At 35.3% G+C, this 16,975-nt stretch overlaps 1 protein-coding gene across 6 annotated transcripts in view; it reads left to right on the forward strand.

The window, feature by feature from the left end:
- Positions 1-16,975, forward strand: part of CCSER1 (coiled-coil serine rich protein 1) — a 562,152-nt gene that overhangs the window by 283,820 nt on the left and 261,357 nt on the right. The window lies entirely within an intron of this gene.

A 16,975-nucleotide genomic window follows, 5' to 3' on the forward strand; every position in this document is an offset into this window, starting at 1 on the left:
TTTTAGAAGTTGTGGAAAAATTCCTTTTTTTTTTTTTCCTTTTCTTTTTTTTTTTTTTTTTTTTTTTTTTTTTTTTTTTTTTTTTTTGAGCGGAATAGCAATCTTACAACAAGAGGTAATTTTTGGTCACAGTGTCAAGCCTCTTTCTTCCTTCCAGGTCTTTAATGCTTCCCTTTGGATTCTTTCTTCTGCTGTTTTGATTTTCTGCATCTTTCTTCATCTTTTGAAATACTGTTTCATCCTTTCTATAGAAACCACACAAAGTCTGCACATCTTTTAATGTCCTGTGCATGTTTTATCAATTCTTCATCCAGAAGCTTATTGATGCACACTTCTGGTTTTTGGGTGGAGACTTCTTTCAAGCTTAGGCAATTGTAGTGCTGCACAGCAGTAATATTTTTGGCTCTGATGAGATTTCATCAGTATCCCAGTGCTACAACAATGGAGTGGGTTCTGTAGCAAAGCTTTCAGAAATTACCTGCTGATTACCCTGTATTTAGGCTGGGTATTTGGTGAGATAGGCTGCAGTCTGTACAAATGCCCTCCATCGCCCTGCAGGGAGGAGGCAGATGACTGAAGAGCTGTAATGCATTCATGCCGAGGGGCAGTAAAAACTCCCATGTGGGATATCATTGATACAAAAGTGTGTTGCAAGACTATGTACAAAAGCCTGGATAGTGTCCTAGCAGAGAGCTAGCCTGCAAATTTCTACTTTCATTGCTAAAATGTTTCCAAAAATTATTGCTCAAGTAATCCCATTTCCTGTTTTGTCTCCTCTGATAGTTTAACTGAATGAACATTTTATATTCCTTTGTGTCTTGATTAGAAAAAAATAAAACTATAGTATATGGTCATCATCAGAAAATCAAATAAGAAACCAATCTTACTGACTTTTAGCCACATAGTACAGTTAAATTACAAGCAGGAAATAAGCTACTGGTTAATAGTAAGTCAACTTAATATCACTTTTACATTTATTTGGTTTGTCTGCGATACTCAATTCTCACTGTTTTTATTAGGTTGCTCTGTATGGCTAGTAAAATAAAAGCAATGAACTGTTTCTTAATATTCGTTGTTGACTTCAGAATATAGAGTGAAAATATATCATTTTGGGCTTGATTGGTGAGGTTTTTTTCAGAGCTGTTCTTCATGAATAATGCAGTACGTTTGAAATGTACTTAACGTATTTTAGCGTTTTCTGGTAATAATGGAAGACATTTATCTTACACTTCCCAATTTGACTTACAGATGATATTGTTTTTCTCAAAGGGAGCTCTTGTGATTTGCCAGAAGAGTAATAGAGTTTGCAGGCTATGGTATTTATCAGAATTCACCGATTATTAAAACAGGGATTTATAAAACCAGACTTCCTCCAAGTGTGATATTTGTGTTTCAGCTTACAAATGAGGGTTTCACTCAACAAAGCTAGTTGAGAAATAGGATGCTGTATTATTATGGCTTTGGAAAGAGCAAGTGGAGCTATTGTGCTGGTAGTATGGTGATGAGAAGGAATAAACTATGTAAACTTGTGCCTGTCTGGTGGGGCTGCTTGTGGTGGAGCTCAGGTTAATAGGCTGGAAAAATAAAAAGTGGTGCAGTTAAAGGATGATCTAAAGCAGCTGAACAACTTGTTCTCTTTTTTAGCTGAACTGTGTATTTATCATACTGCTTTCAAGAGCAGGGTGATAGGCTCTGAATGGAAGGGCGGTAGAGAGAGGATTGAGGATTTTTTTATTGTCCCTGGATCTCTACCTTCTAAGAGCACTGCAAATGGAGGCAGGACTAGAAATTGCTGTGCAAATAAATAGAAATTGCTGTGAAAAGGATTCTCATTTGCCCAGTGTGAATAAGAAAGCTTTGACCATTTTCTGCAATTTTTTGGAAGCCATCTTGTTGCATCTTCTTCGATTTATGGAAGTGGAATTCAGTTCTTAAGGGACAAAGATGTTTGCTTGCTTTTGTCCCTCCAGTTCAGAACCACTGGGGTGATGAAGCTAGAGAGAAAGGAGCTGATGAACCTCAAGTAGTTGAATAATCTCCAGTATTATTTTGTCTTTATTTGTCAAATTACAGTTAGTAATATATCTGTCTTGATTAAACCTAAAAATTCATGGACCATTCTGCTTAGCCAGCAAAATTAAGGAAGTATCCAGGCAGAAAGCTTTTTTCACATATGTTATTCTGCAGAAAACCAGATATTTTTAATCATGTAAGCAGATTGAGGGGGAGAGAGAGAAATAGAATGAGAAAACTACTTCTTAAACTGTGACAATTAAGTGGGAAGTGCAATTGTTCCTAACATTTAGGGAATCAGGAAGCTGCATGTTGTGTGCATGTCAGTTTGTCTGCATAGAAAGAACCCTAAAAGTGTGGCAAAAAAAAAGTTGTATCATTGAAAATTCCCAGAATCAGTAATGAAGCAAGTCTGTAGAATGGGGGCTGTACGAATCTTTATCTTAGTTATATTTCAGTTTTATTTTTTCTTTTAAAATTAATTTTGATAATTTATTTTATTATTCATGAGTAATTAAAACCTTCCATACACATGAAGGCCCTAACTTCACAGGAGTCTGGTCTGATAAGGAATATGTACAATTTGGCATGAGAAGTACCAGAAACAGCCAGGGCCTAGTAGTGACCATGTTGCCAGAGAGTTGTTGATATAGGCAGGTTTGGTTAGGTTTTTTTAGAACATAAGCAGGTAACTTAAAATGATGGGTAATTTAGGAGTGAAGGGCCTTAGTGGGTGCCCCAGTCCTACATCCTGGCTCAAAGTATCCCATCAAGACATACATTTGTATAAAATCTGTACATGGACGCTGGCATTTGGGATAATCAGAATCTCAGTAGGAGATACTCCACAGAGCTGAGAATCCAGCATTGCCTCTGTTAAATTGAATCCTTAGGAGTGCCTGAGAAACTACACTTAAATGGGATATATCTTTAAGGAAATAGGGTATATTTTTAAGAATGAGACTTTTAAGAAAAAAAAAATGCATGGGAGAACATTTTTCTTGTCAAGAGCAGTATAAAGCTAAAATAGATGAAATGATGGAATATGAGTATATATGAGTGATTACAGCTCAGAATTTCAGTACTACATGGAACTGTGTCTCAGACGAGCACCAGGTGCACCAACTAGATGTTTCTGTACTTTGTCTCAGTAAGAACAGGATACAATTACACCTTAATTGCTCTTTCTTCCTCAGGTAAGGTATTGAAGGCTTATAGGATCCCTTTTCAGAACATACTTCTCACTGCCTTGTTCCTCAGCTTTGACCAATACAGTTTATAAAATTTTTGTTGTTGTAGCTTTTATTTTTATGATTTTATTCAGTATGCATAGATAGGCATGCATGCACTGCTCAAAAAAAAAATCTTTTAATGGTTATGTCTTGCTGCTCTAATTTTTTCGTCTCCTTCTTTTGCACAGAATGCTTTGTAGTTTAATTATTTTCTGACTTGGAATAATATAATTAACAGAAAGGACATCCCAGGCTAATAGACTTCATCAAGACAAATAAGTTTGTTTAGAAGGGTCAGGAATCTATTCAACTCTCCCTGGAGAGCTGCTGCCCAGGTAGCTGCTACTACAAAGGAAGAGGGGTTTGTGTGAGGTGACTTCTGGAATGCTTTTCAGGCTTTTGTGTCTACTTACACTGGTGTACACTGAAAATGTCAACATAAAATGTTACGGGAAGTTTGCTCATTTAGTCTGCTGATCATCTCTTCACAGCTGTATTGTACCATACATCAAACCTATGGGACAGCACCTTTAAAGGGCTCTTAAGGGCCTCACATTTAAGGTTACAGGAGTTTAGCTCTGCGAATGCCTTAGTGTTTCTTGATCAGCTTTCTTAGTAATTACTTCAGGCTACAGAATTAGAAATGTTTATTGGTGATGAATGTTAGAGAAGTGTCAAACCCCGTTACTTGACATTTCATTATGGTTTTCACTTTTGTTTTAGTAGAGCTCTATTAATCATTAGCATCCCTCTTTGTGTTTCGGGGTGCTGGAGTCCTTGTAATTGTATGGACTGATGTGAATAAATAAAACATAGAGTAATATTCCAGAGCCCAGTAATATTGCTAGTTTCCCACTAAGCCATGGGTGAAGTAGCTCCTGAATTGTACTATAAGTAGTGTTAAATTTTTCAGAAGGCATGGGAGTAGAATTTTATACTTACGACTAATTAATGCAATTGAGACTGATCACATACAAGGCGACATCTTTCACAGCTCATCTGTTTTTATGCTAAAATAAGTGAAAATAGCTATCCTTCCTTTATCTGTGAAACATCTGCTTTGGTTTTTCATATGTAATTATTGTGAGAGACTTTCATGGACAGACTTGTGCACGATTCTTTGCTGTTAAAAGCAGGAAAAAGTGTTATATGATCCCAGCTCTCAGCCATACATCAACATGTACATTGAACTTGATTCCCTGTTGTGTCTGCTTTGAATGTAAGTGCACTATAGAAAACATGTTGATGGCATCCCGTTCATGTCTTAGGGTTAGAAATAGGCAATCTCTTGTTCCACTGGAGTAATAACTGAAGTAATGATTCAACTTTTTTCTCACTCACTTGTTCCAGCCGCACAGTAGCTGTTTTCTGTTTCTTGCACAAGGTTTGGAAGCACCTTAAATCATGCCATGAAAGCTCTCATGTGTGTAGGCTTCATTTCTGGCAACTGCCTTTGTTTGCATTAATATCCACATATGTTGTTTAGCAGAGGCAAAAAGTCTTTTAAAGAAAATAACCACATAAGCAAAACAAATTCAAAGTGAGAGCTTGTCCACCATAGTCACAGTTAAGCCATTTTATCATGTAAAAAAAAAAAAAAAAAGATATTTTTTGTGACTTATGCTTTTTCTCTGCAAGAGAAGAAAGCTGTAATTTCTCCTCATGGTGATTTATTTATCAATAAGGGCTAGGTCTTTAGTGGACATGTGTAAGTGTAGCTGCATGATGTGCTGATGGGCTGTGCTGATTTACATCAAGTCCTGTCATTGTAAGCCTAGAGGGGAAAGTTGTAAATATCCATTTTGTAAGAGAATGATAGAATGGCTCATTTCCTTAACATGCTTTTGGTGGACAAGTATAATAATGTAACACCTCACGTGTAAAGATTGTTGGCAACTTACTTTGCCATTGATTAGATCAGACTCTGCCTTTTGATTTAAGGATGATTTGTGCACTGCATTGGAAATAGGAGAGTGCAAGAAAGGCCAGTGTTAACGAAGTTGACTGCCCTTTGTGATGTATGATGTGACCTCCTTAATCAAATAACCGAAAAAACAAGGTGTTATTTTTAACATCAGACTGGAAGTGAAGAAAGGAGAGAGTTGACAATACCATATGCTATCCCCCACACACCCACATACCCTTATCTCCATAGAAAATTGAAAGCTAATCTTTCTAAAGTAAAATAGCAACAGTTTTTCTTAGATTTCATGTGATAAAAAATGAAGAAAACAAGAGAATAACTTTGAAGGTCTAGTAATTCTTTTTGTTTTCTGAGCCTTTTCTGGTTTATGGTAGCTGAAGGACACAGTCACAGCTGCAATAGTGCAATCTCAAGATCAACCAGAATGGTTCCCTGTTAGGGAAGATTTGGAAAAATTATGTATTAGTATGCTATAGAAAATCTCTCTTCACAAGGTCGGCTGTTGGAGGTGATTGTTACTGTTCTTTCCACTGCAACTGCCGTGAATCCTGCAATATTTTTGCCACCAGGAGGATTCAGAAATGCATTAAAACATGTCTAAGCTTTAATGAAGCATAGGTAGGAAATCACTTAGGGGTTTAGACACTAGCATCAGCTTGAAAGAGTATTTCAGTTGTTCTGGGGAAAAAAAGGGTTTTACCAAATCGGAATTATGTTAGCCTTGACAAAGGAGTTACCAAAAAAGCTACATACAATATAAATTTTGTTTTTGTGAAAAGAAATTGGATACTGCTGTTGCTGCAGACTCTCTTGGTGATGAAGTAGTAGAATTATATATACTTAAGTCTACACAGCTTGGAGGAGATTTAACAAGAACAGAAGAAAGAATGTTTGTGTTCTTTGGTATCTCTCACTTTCTGTGGTCATCCAAAGGGAGCTTATCCTAACAGAACTAAATTATTCTCTTCATTACTTTGGTAAACCACAATTTTATTGTCAAAAAAAAAAAAGGTACTTTCTCTTCAGGCAGAGATAGTTAAAGCATTACCAGCAGTGTACAGTTTAACAGTTGAATAGACAGGGCATTTTTTGTAAATATATAGATTATAGTGTGATGAGTACCTAGACCTAGAGAGATATAAAGGTAGCTTTTAAGGAGAGATATGCCCCATGGTGTTACAGGGGTTTAAAACAGTACATTACCCTTTAGTCTGTAGAGGATGGAGTGCCAAACGATCATCTGAGAAGCCCCTACAGTCTATTTAACACCGTTTTTTATATTTGTTCTTAAAGAATGGATGAACATGCAGTGCCATACAGGCCATTTTTAAAAAGTACTGTTTAAAATAATGATGAACTCCATTTAAACCACTGTGGTTTAAACCTCTCTTCATCAGGAGTGAAAGTTCAGCAATTCTAGGCTTTCTGTGTGCAGTTCAACCAAGGATTAATACTTTTCTGCAGGTTACTTTGGAAGGTGAAAAATTTTTCCACTTCCTGTTGTCAGGATACTGAAATTCTAAAAATTTTATTGCAACCTTTTATGTAGTACATAATTTTTATTAAAAACAATGTTGGTTTTGTTGTTAGTTTTAGGTTTTTGGAAGAGCTAATTTTCATTTCAAATAGAGACAGTAAGTACTGATGCTTTTCTGGGCTTCCTTTAAAAAGCCATCCATTACAAACCAGGGTTTTTTTTTAGGTTGGTTGGTTGTTTGGGGTTTTTTTTTTGTTGGGTTTTTTTTTTTTTTTTTTTGGTTTGGTTTGGTTTTTTAATGGAGTTTTTAACACTTCTGGGTTTATGCACACACGTGTGCAGTAAGCATTAAAAATGTTATATGGTATTTGAAAAAGGTGCCATGAAATGATGTTACTGTTTTAAAGTCGTCTTCTTTCTCCAAGAAGTGACTTAAATTCACATAAATCCCATGTTTTTCTGCTTTTTGGTGACTGTGAATCACTGAAAGATGCATAGATTGTAAGTGGAAAAATCATTATTTCTCCCTTTCAGTGCCTAATCAGTTTATAAAAATCCTGCTATTCCCATTCTTGTAGCATTCATGCCAATGGGATATTTTCAGTGTAGATCTAAAGAGAGAATGAGATTCTGAATGCAGGGTGCTAGCATAAAATTTTGCATTTTGTGAATGAACCAGTACAGAATTCATTTAATTATCTCTGATTATCTCTGAATGATTCATCATATTAAAAACCTCTGCAGTTCTACAATTTCAGGCAGGCAGATACCAGTCACTTCTAGAAGCTGAAGTCAGAATTTCTGTTATGTTTGATTAGATCAGATTTGTCCCATGTGGTTATGGATACAAAGAAACTAAATTTGCTGTGGAAGAGGTCTATGCTTCTTTTTTAGGTGATTATTGGGCTTTGCTCACATTTAAAATCAATTTCCTGTGGATATCTCTGTTTTCTGTCTCATTGGATGTTGTGTCTCATTGTACAGTTCCCCTAAATATATTGCTTAAATTCATCTTTTGTATCCCTATTGTGTTTATTTCTCTAAAACGTTCAAAGCCAACATCTGATTTCCATATTTACATGAAGTGGTGCTCACTTCCAAAATTAATAATATGTGTAGAATATGTTGCTATACAGAATGAATTTTTTTAATCTCTTTGTCCATATTTTAAGCAAAAATAATGGAAAAACCCCCAAACATTAAAACCAAAGCCTTGAATAGCCAAACATTGCTTAATTATTATTGAGCATACTTAATGAGATGTCAGTATGTAAATGTCTTGTCTTCAGTCTGTTAGTCGTGAACAATCACTTTAAGATAAAGCAGAATAATTTTAGAGAAGTTATTGAGCCTCTCAAAGGCACTATATATACTAGAAGTTGGGGTAACAAGGTGTCTGGCACTTAGGTTTATTCCACTTAGGTTAACTTGGACTGAATCTCCAGGCACTTAAAGAGGTTTTTTGACAGTGTGGCTCTTACTGCATTATTCACAGCTTTGGAATGAGAGGTCACACTCTAGAAAGATTATGCTATATCCTTGAGCACTCTCTCAAGCATTAGAAACCTTAAATTATGGAGGAAGTGAAATCACTTTTGTGTTATTAGTGAACAGGACAACCATAAAGGCTGTGCATGTCACTTCTAAGTCATTATTGATAATTAGAGGAAGACTCTGTGTTTTGGGAGGTGCTTCTGAACAAAGTCATTTCTCACATGGATTAATAACACTGGCATAATTCTGATCATCTTATTTTTGAAGTGCCATTATGAGAACTCTTCTTAGCCTTTAGAAAATTCAACAAAATCTTCAAAAATGTCCTTTGGGTAAGATCTTTCATGCTTCCCAAGGTTTTGCAGTTGTTCTTGTCAGAATACTTGTGTAGTTACAAGTTGTTTCTTTTTCTAAAAAGTTGAGGGAAATTGGAAGTTTTTCTGTTAATCTGAAGTGAATTCCAGATTGTTAGGGGATTTTTTTTGTTTTTATGCTATGCAGGATTATTAATTGCCTGTTCTTAAGCTGTAAGTGTGGTTATAAAGGCATTATCACTATATAGTGCTTTTCTCAGTCCTAATTTTTTTAGCTATTATTTTATAATCCTTCACTGAAACAACTTTGAATGAAACCATAAATGGATATTTTATTGAAAGATTGAAAAATGTATCTCTGTGACATGTAGTACCTGACATTAACTGCTATCAGAAGCAGGATTTTTCAATTGAAAGTAAAGTGGAAACTGTTTATGACAACTGATATTAAATAGGTACAGGAATCCTGAATTACTGCAAAAAATGAGTTAATGGGGTAGAAAAGTCTTCCCACTAAGTGAGATTTTCTGTTAAGCCACCTATTACAAAACAGAGTCGGCTGTCCTCACTGTTTCAATGTTTAGTTTAGTATGTAAAACATAAGATGGTTGCTTTGAGGCTACAAATGTATTTCATTTTATTTTTTTGAGTGGGAAGCAGCTCTTTTGAATGGACTGTTTCATTAAGAGTGAGCATTACCAGGATGTACCCATACTTTGGTCAAACTCCCTCAGTGGAAGGGCCATGATTATGGGGTTAAGAATAGCAAGGGCATTAGAGTATAATCTAAGTCTTCATGCATTGTGCTGATCTACTCAGCTGGTGCAGTCAATTTAAGTCCAGTCAGATGTGTTTTGCAATATAGAGGTGGTTGTTGCTTTGAAAATTTGTTGTGCTCCTACAGTTTCTTCTTTGAAATCATTAAGTGCAATTTTATGTAATGCAAGTCCTGGTTTGGAGCTATTTACTGCTGCTCAAAAGCTCTTATGCCAGCTGAGATTGCTCTTTGAGCGATACAGTGTTCGTAGCGGAGTTTATTTGTTGTGCTGTGAGTGTGCAGAAATCTTTAAAGAATAGCTCTGGAAGATGAAGCAATCTACAGCCTCTATTCTGAGGAACCAGTTGGTTTTGTCAAGGTATTCTGTGTATTTTTCAACTACTGTGTTAAAGATTTACCTGATTATGGGACTTTAATAAATTACCAAGTGCTATCATTGCTAGGATCAAACTGATTTTTCTAGGGAGGTATTTCAACATGCTTTTTGTCCTATGAGGATTACAAAGTTACTGCCATGCAGGACAGTTTATAAGATCATGGAAGAGAAAAATGTATTTTGCCACTGAGATGTAAGTACAGAAACACACTGAAGTTATTTAAGTGTATGTTTCTGGGTACATAAATTGCTTACATCTCCGTATCGCTCATACCTTCTTGTAATGTGAAGGGAATAATTTTAATATTCAAGGACGCATTGTCATGGAGCAATCAAAATAGCCTGCTTTGTAACGCACAAAAGGGAACCTTTTCCTACAGCAGCTTATTTCTCTTCTGAAGTGCAAGCAACTACTTCCAAATACGCATTCATTATATATTGAAAGTAAAACTTCATTTTCATTAGGCTACGTATGAGATACTGTCTTCCAAATGAATACCCTAACACTGACATCTTTAAAATGGCTATTTTAACCATATTAAACCAAAATGATGCCTTTCATATTCTCATTTAATGACTTCAATGATCCAGCTTTATTAAAACATTGGAGATATCTTTTGATTTAGTTTTCAAAAGCATTAATGGTGTTGTCAGTATGTAAAGGTGCATCCAAAGTCTTAAGACACTGACAGAGTCAAATGTATTGACAAACTCTGCTTTATAATAAACTGGAGATGAACCTAAAGCTGAAAAGTTAGGCAGAGTATGAGCAATTCTGTACCATCCTCTGGGTTTCTTCCTGCTGCAGCAAAGCATTTGAGCATTATGTGTGATTTAAACACTTATGGTTTTTTAAAGGGGCTTGAATTATTCATGACCTTAAAATTAGGCGTGTGTTTAACTGCTTGGCCAAAAGTGAGGCTTTAATTTTTCTAAAATTTCATTGTGAGCTATATTGCCTGTTCCATTGTAATGCTTGTGGGTTTCTCTGTAAGGTCATAAAAGTGTAAGAGTTTAAGAACATTCATATATTTCTAAAATTACGAGAAACATCATCCGTTGGTTCAGCTGAACTATTTGTCTCGTACCGAGTCTTATCTCTAATAGTAATCAGTAGCAGATATCTTGGGAAAGACACTACACTACTTCACGTTAACATAATTTTCTGTCTTTGAGCAGTTGAGTTAAGTTTTATCTTTATGTCTTATAAACACTGATGGCATTTTTTTCCTTCTCCAATTCTGCTAAATACATTTCTAAAACAATCTACATTTTCTGCATATATTCTATCCATGAGTGGCATTATTTAGCAGCGCAGAATAACAGAATATCCCAAGCTGGAAGATAAAAAGAAGAAAAAAATAGATTTTTACTAACTAATTTGTTTTTCAATGTTTTGAGCATAAAAAAATTAAGTACTAACAAAATGCATTAACTTAAATATTGGTGAGGTGTTAATATTTTATAAGCTGTGTAAAAATTTAATTAGTTACTTCATTTTGGATCCTTTTATCTAATAAACTAGATGAGAATATTTATTTATTTACATATATATGCAAATGTTTTCAATATTACTTTACATTCCTACCCAAAACCCAGCAATATTCACCATGACTAATTTGTGTCACTTTCCATTTCCTTGCTTCCATTAATGTGGAATTAAGAAACTAACACTGGCTCCGTGGGTAATGATATGTACTAATAAGTCTCATAAGTATTCATATAATAAATAAATTTTAAGTCTTCCTTCAGATCTGTGGATGAGAATAAAATCTGTACATCAGTATTAGCAATTCACTGTGGTACAACTCTCACAGGCTGTGCAGTTAAATTGGGCTTGGAAATGTCTGTTATCCCTTAGCATGGCAGTGTTGGGTGTGTAAACCCAAAACCCAATACTGCTCGTAAGGAATTTATGACTTCTGTTGCTCTCTCTCCCAGAAGCTTGTGGAGGTCTCTTGTGCAGTCCCTTGCAGAGCAGGGAGCTGATTCCTGCTCCTTTCCAGAGCGTTCTTTTTCTCCTTGAACTATGGAAAGAGCAAATTTGCCAAGCTTAGCACCTTTTTCCTCATGAGCAATAGGTACCTTCTGTGTTTGCAATGTGTGTCTGTGTTTGCTGAGCCAGATGTGCAGTGGCTTGCAGTGAGTGACTTGGTGTCTGGAAGGGCTGTTCAGCCACAGAAACAAAACATTTCCATACCCACAAAACAACAGCCTTCCTCATAATTATAAAGTAATTTATTAATCTCTTCAATGGGAAGAAAAGTTCAGTGACAAGAAAAGCTTTTATTTTGGAATGGAGAAGGTGCAATATTTCCATCATTCCATGAGACTCTTTAGTGAATGTACAAACTGCTTAAGTACTTTGGCTCTTGGTACTGTCCTGAAACTGTAGGATGAAAGGGGATTTCCCTCACAGGAATTTACTCTGCAGCATACAGTTCTACAGCTGTAAAGCCATGTTCATGTCTGTTTACAAATCCTGTTGATCAGTTTTAGATGAGAGCTGTTAGAAATTTCTAGTTTTCTTGAGATTGTTTGGGAACAATTTAAATATGTAAAATATAATACTTTGTGGAATACATTGCTAGTGTGTTTTAGAAAGATTACATGGATTTTGACATGTCACTCTGTCCTGATTGTAATATAGTCCATGATGAGAAAATTAAATACTTTTCCCATGTGTTTATCCTGAAATCTTTGGCTATATATAATTCTTGATATAACCAGAACTTACATTTTCATGAGCCATCCCTTTTGTTTTGTGTAAAGCCAATATATTCTAATTAATAGAAATACACAAGCATTACTACCCTCTTTCCCCTCCTCCTTTTGCCTCCAAAAGGGCTCATATCTTTACTGTAGATATTTAACAGTTAACTTTGCAAAATATAACAACTTTTTTCCTCATTGATTTGTCAAAACCAGAAAACTTCTAAGGAAGTTATACACATACCCTTAGGAAAAATAAACATCAAGTTAAGTCTTAAGAATTACAAAAAGAATTGTTTTCTTCTGAAATATAAAAAAAATATATGAAGGGGAATAGCACTGAATGCATCTATCAGAGAATAATGTGTAGGAAACCTGTAGTCAGCAAAGCTGCTGCAGAACAGAATACAGAACATTACTATTGTTTGATAGGTAATACTTCAGCCAAGTATTACAGTAAGAGTTGCAGAATATGAACTTTTTCTGGAAAACTTTCTTGCCTGCTTTTTCCTGTTTCACAAGACAAAGTAGCAAATAATACATTATTTCTCATATTAAGATTCTTGAAGGCATATTTCTTCCATGGAATTGTCCAGCTTTTCACACATGCATCTATCAATGTTGGCAGGTTCTCAGTTTCTTCTGATGGAAAATACCATTTTATGCACTGTAATGTTGCTACAAAATGAAAATTCAGGTGATATTCAACCAAATCCACCATTTGTAAGCAACACTTCAAAGTTACACACTGCATGTATAATTTTGATTACAGTAGTGAGATAGTTTTACATTTTCAAATGCTTATCCTTGCAAGTTCCACCAATTTTGGTCATCAGCATATGTTAGAAGAAGATAAAATGAACTCCAAAATGAAATTCAAGTGGGATTCTGGCATATGTTTCTTGTTAAACACTAACTTTATTACTTCACTAACCTGGAATAATAAAGAAGTAATATTTGTAGGAACTCAATTGTATTGATCAAAAAAAGAGAGCAAGCACCTGAGCAAAGCACCACTGAGTTCCCGTCCCCCTGCAAGGATTCCAGCAGAATTTTAAAGATGCCAATGACTCCAGGAAGTCTCAGACAAAGCTGATTTTAGAGAAAGAAATCAGATGGTTTTTTTCAGTACTTTTTTCTGGTATTTACAAGGCCACTAAGGAAAGTGTTACTGAGGTTGCAATACACTTTGTTAGCTGTTAATTATTTGTGATTAAGATTTTCTTGGTGTTTCTTAACCAAAATAAGAAAATGCTTCCGCTCAGGGTTTTTTTTACCTTGAAAATTGTAAATTAAGGATTAATTTTCTGGACTTTGTTTTTTTTTGGGGGGGGTTTTGGGGTAGGTTTTTGTGTTAGGTCGTGGTTATTGTTGTTGTTTTCTTTTCTGTTGTTGGGGATTTTTTTTACAGATCTTGATCTAGTGTATTCTTGTTACAAAATTTAAAGCCTGATTTTACAGACGCTTGATCTAGTTGGCAGTTGCCAGAGTAACGTAACATTCTGATTTCAGTATTGGCAGGCAAACAAAGGAGGAATTGACTGTCAAGTATTTTGTGTTTAAATATAATTATTACGGATCTTTACTTTGCAGTTTGGGTTGATTTTGTTCCTGTCTGAGTTGGAACTAGTGTCTGTTTGAATGACAGACTGTAATCATTTGAAAATGCTGTCTGTATAATAGTTATGACTTCCAACATCTTGTATACTGAAAGTACTTCATTTTTTCACAGTTTTGAGTTCTCACTAGGAAATTATAGCATTATTTGAAATTGTATGGGTGGTGTAGGTTTGCTTAAACTTAAATATGAGTGTTTTAATGATTGTTGTGTTACCATTGTGTTATTAAGGATCAGGCCAAGCATTTTCACTTTAAAAATCCTTTAAATAGTTGTTGACAACATTATAAACCATGCTAGGCCTAGGTTGGCTTTCTTTGTTTTGAGATATTGGGGTTTATTTTCTGAATCTGAAGGAAAGATTTTGAAATAATGTATTTCAAATTTATGTTTGTACCAGGTAATCCCCAGTTTTTCAAATGTTAATACAGCAGACTTCTGATTCCAGAGGGGTATCAAACAGAGTGTAGTAAAAGCAACAGATTTCACCCTTCCCTAGATATTAATCATTTTGTCACAAGGATGTTGGTGTTGTAATCAGCTTTCATGCAGCATGCCTTTCTCAACTGCATGATCCTTTGATGAAACTGCCCACTGCAATCATGCACAATTGTAATGTGGAAGGGAAGCAGAGTAGTGATTAAAATGAATTTAGAGAGATAAAAATGGACATCTGTTTTATTAAAATGTCTTTAAAATTACTGCGAGTTTCTGGGTGTTAAAGGTGGAGAGTTTCTCATTGTTCTTGCAGTAGTAACAGGTGTTTTTCCTCTTTTTGGTTGAAGCAAATTCTAATAGATTTCACTGAAGTAGTAGTAATTTTCCGGTTTCCATTATGGGAAGCTGCACTAACCCGAATAGAATGAATCCACAAAATGCTCAATTTAATAAAATTTTTATAGCTTCTTGCCTTCATATAGACTCTGTGCTAGTTAAAAAATAACCAGAGGCTGCAGTGCACCCCTACAGTGGAGCTACATCCGTTATGGACCATCCATATACTTGAATCTGTTTGCCCATGGCACAGCTTGTTTCCAGAAGGCTGCAATAAGCATGAAGATGTTATTTTTTGTTTTGCTGGTGTTGTCTGGGTGCTTTGGCTCTGCAGAAGATGACTAAAGTGAAAGAGCTACCAAGACCACCTTGGAATCGGTGCAAATCATCTTTCTAATTCACATTGGAGGGCACGTTGTCAGTAAGAGTTACCACTGTGCCTTTCTAGTTGCAGTATGTGTGTTATGTGTCCTATATTCATAAGCCATAACATCTGTAGGTTAAACTTTTTAAAAGGACAGCTAACCACCCGCAGAACAAAGTAGTGGGCTGGTTACTATGCATGGTGGTTTAGCCATATAACAATATTATAGCCAAATCGGTTCCTTTTTAGATGGTTAACCTGAAGTTTCAACTTTCATTGCATTAATTTTCACACTTTTTGCATGTGATAAATATACATGTCATAGTTTTTATCTCCTTTATTAATCTCACAAGATATTCCAAAAGGTATTGTTATTTAATCATTCAGATAGTGTTGTTTCTTCCTCCTTTTATACATTGCCATTGTCAAGAAAAATACAATGGTTTAACCACTGTTGGAGGGAATTTTCTTTCACAAGTGCTTGAAAATGCTTGGCTTTGGGGTTTTTTTATTGTTTTTGTTCCAATTATTCAGCTCTATGTACTGTATTTGTTTGGACAAAATATCGGCTAAAAATGGTGCATTATGACAAAATAGTTAATGACTTTTTCTAATTCTCTCTTTCTCGCAAATGGAGAAACTCCATTACACATAATAAAGGATAAAATATAGGCATAATCGAACAGCACATTAGACAGAAGGCTTTGTGTTTTCAGCAAAGGCTAGAACTGTTTGTTCATTTATTCTCTTTAATATGCAGCTTTGACTGAATGCCTGCGCTCTTTACAGACCCAAAGCTTAAATGACAATGTGCTCTGTGTAAAACGTGGTGAAGATTGTAACCATTTTGAAGAGCATTTAGCTTAGTAACATGAAATATCAGTTATTCCCTAAGGTATTGTGTAGTTGTAGATCATAAACTTTTAGCCTAAATTAAACATCACAGCTGGTTGCCTTAATTTGATGCATTATAGCACAAATGTTTCAACAGCTTGACTAAAATGAACCATACTGCAAATTCAAAAGAAGAGCGAAGGTCAAGGCACATGATGCTTAGTGATTTGCAAAATTCCTTTATTTGGATATATTAAATGTATTTTGTGGAATTTAGCATAGAGGAATGGAATTTGGCAGAGTAAAACAGTGAAGTATGTTCAATCAGTTTTACTTAAAAATAATGCAGTATAAAAAGGAAGTCAAAATAGTACTGTCTCCAATTTTCCTAAGGCAGTTAAAACTAGAGTATCTTCTGGATAGTTAAAACTCTTTGATTCTTTTGCACATGTTTACATAGAAATATGTTTTCCATAATTCATAATCCTGATTTCTAATCTGTCTATACCTGTAAACTTCATTGCTTTTTAAGAGCATTATATGGTTGCTACCTTGTTCGCATTTAGGGGATTGCTTAGCTGAACAAGAAGCATCTAGAGATACCTAATCTGTGTCTGTGTTTCTGGCTGACTAGGAAAATTCATCATTCCATGTTCAAAAAGATCTGGAATGCAAAGCAGCTGCCATTGCTCCCTATCTCTTTGGTGTGAGTGTAGTGTTAAGAATACATATCTCTGCAATAGAAAACATTGAACTGAGCTGCTGCAAAGGAAATGAAGGTAGCCTGGGCAACATTGCCAAATATGATATGTTTAATACCGAATGCTGTATTTCTCTGTAGAATTTCTTTTCGATATACACTAAAAATTCATATAGCTGGTGATTTATCTGTAACTGCACATGGTGTACATAACTCTGTACAGTGTTGGAAAACATGATCCAGCAGTTTTCACTCACCTAAGTAGTAGGTAATTCTAAGCTGTGTGTGCTCTAGGGGTTTGAACTGGTTCATACCAAAGACTTGTACATTGAGGAGCAAGCCCTCTGGAGGCTTTAGATTGAAGT

Source organism: Corvus brachyrhynchos, unplaced genomic scaffold (assembly GCF_000691975.1).
Source record: "Corvus brachyrhynchos isolate BGI_N302 unplaced genomic scaffold, ASM69197v1 scaffold229, whole genome shotgun sequence".
Classification (NCBI taxonomy): Eukaryota; Metazoa; Chordata; class Aves; order Passeriformes; family Corvidae; genus Corvus; species Corvus brachyrhynchos.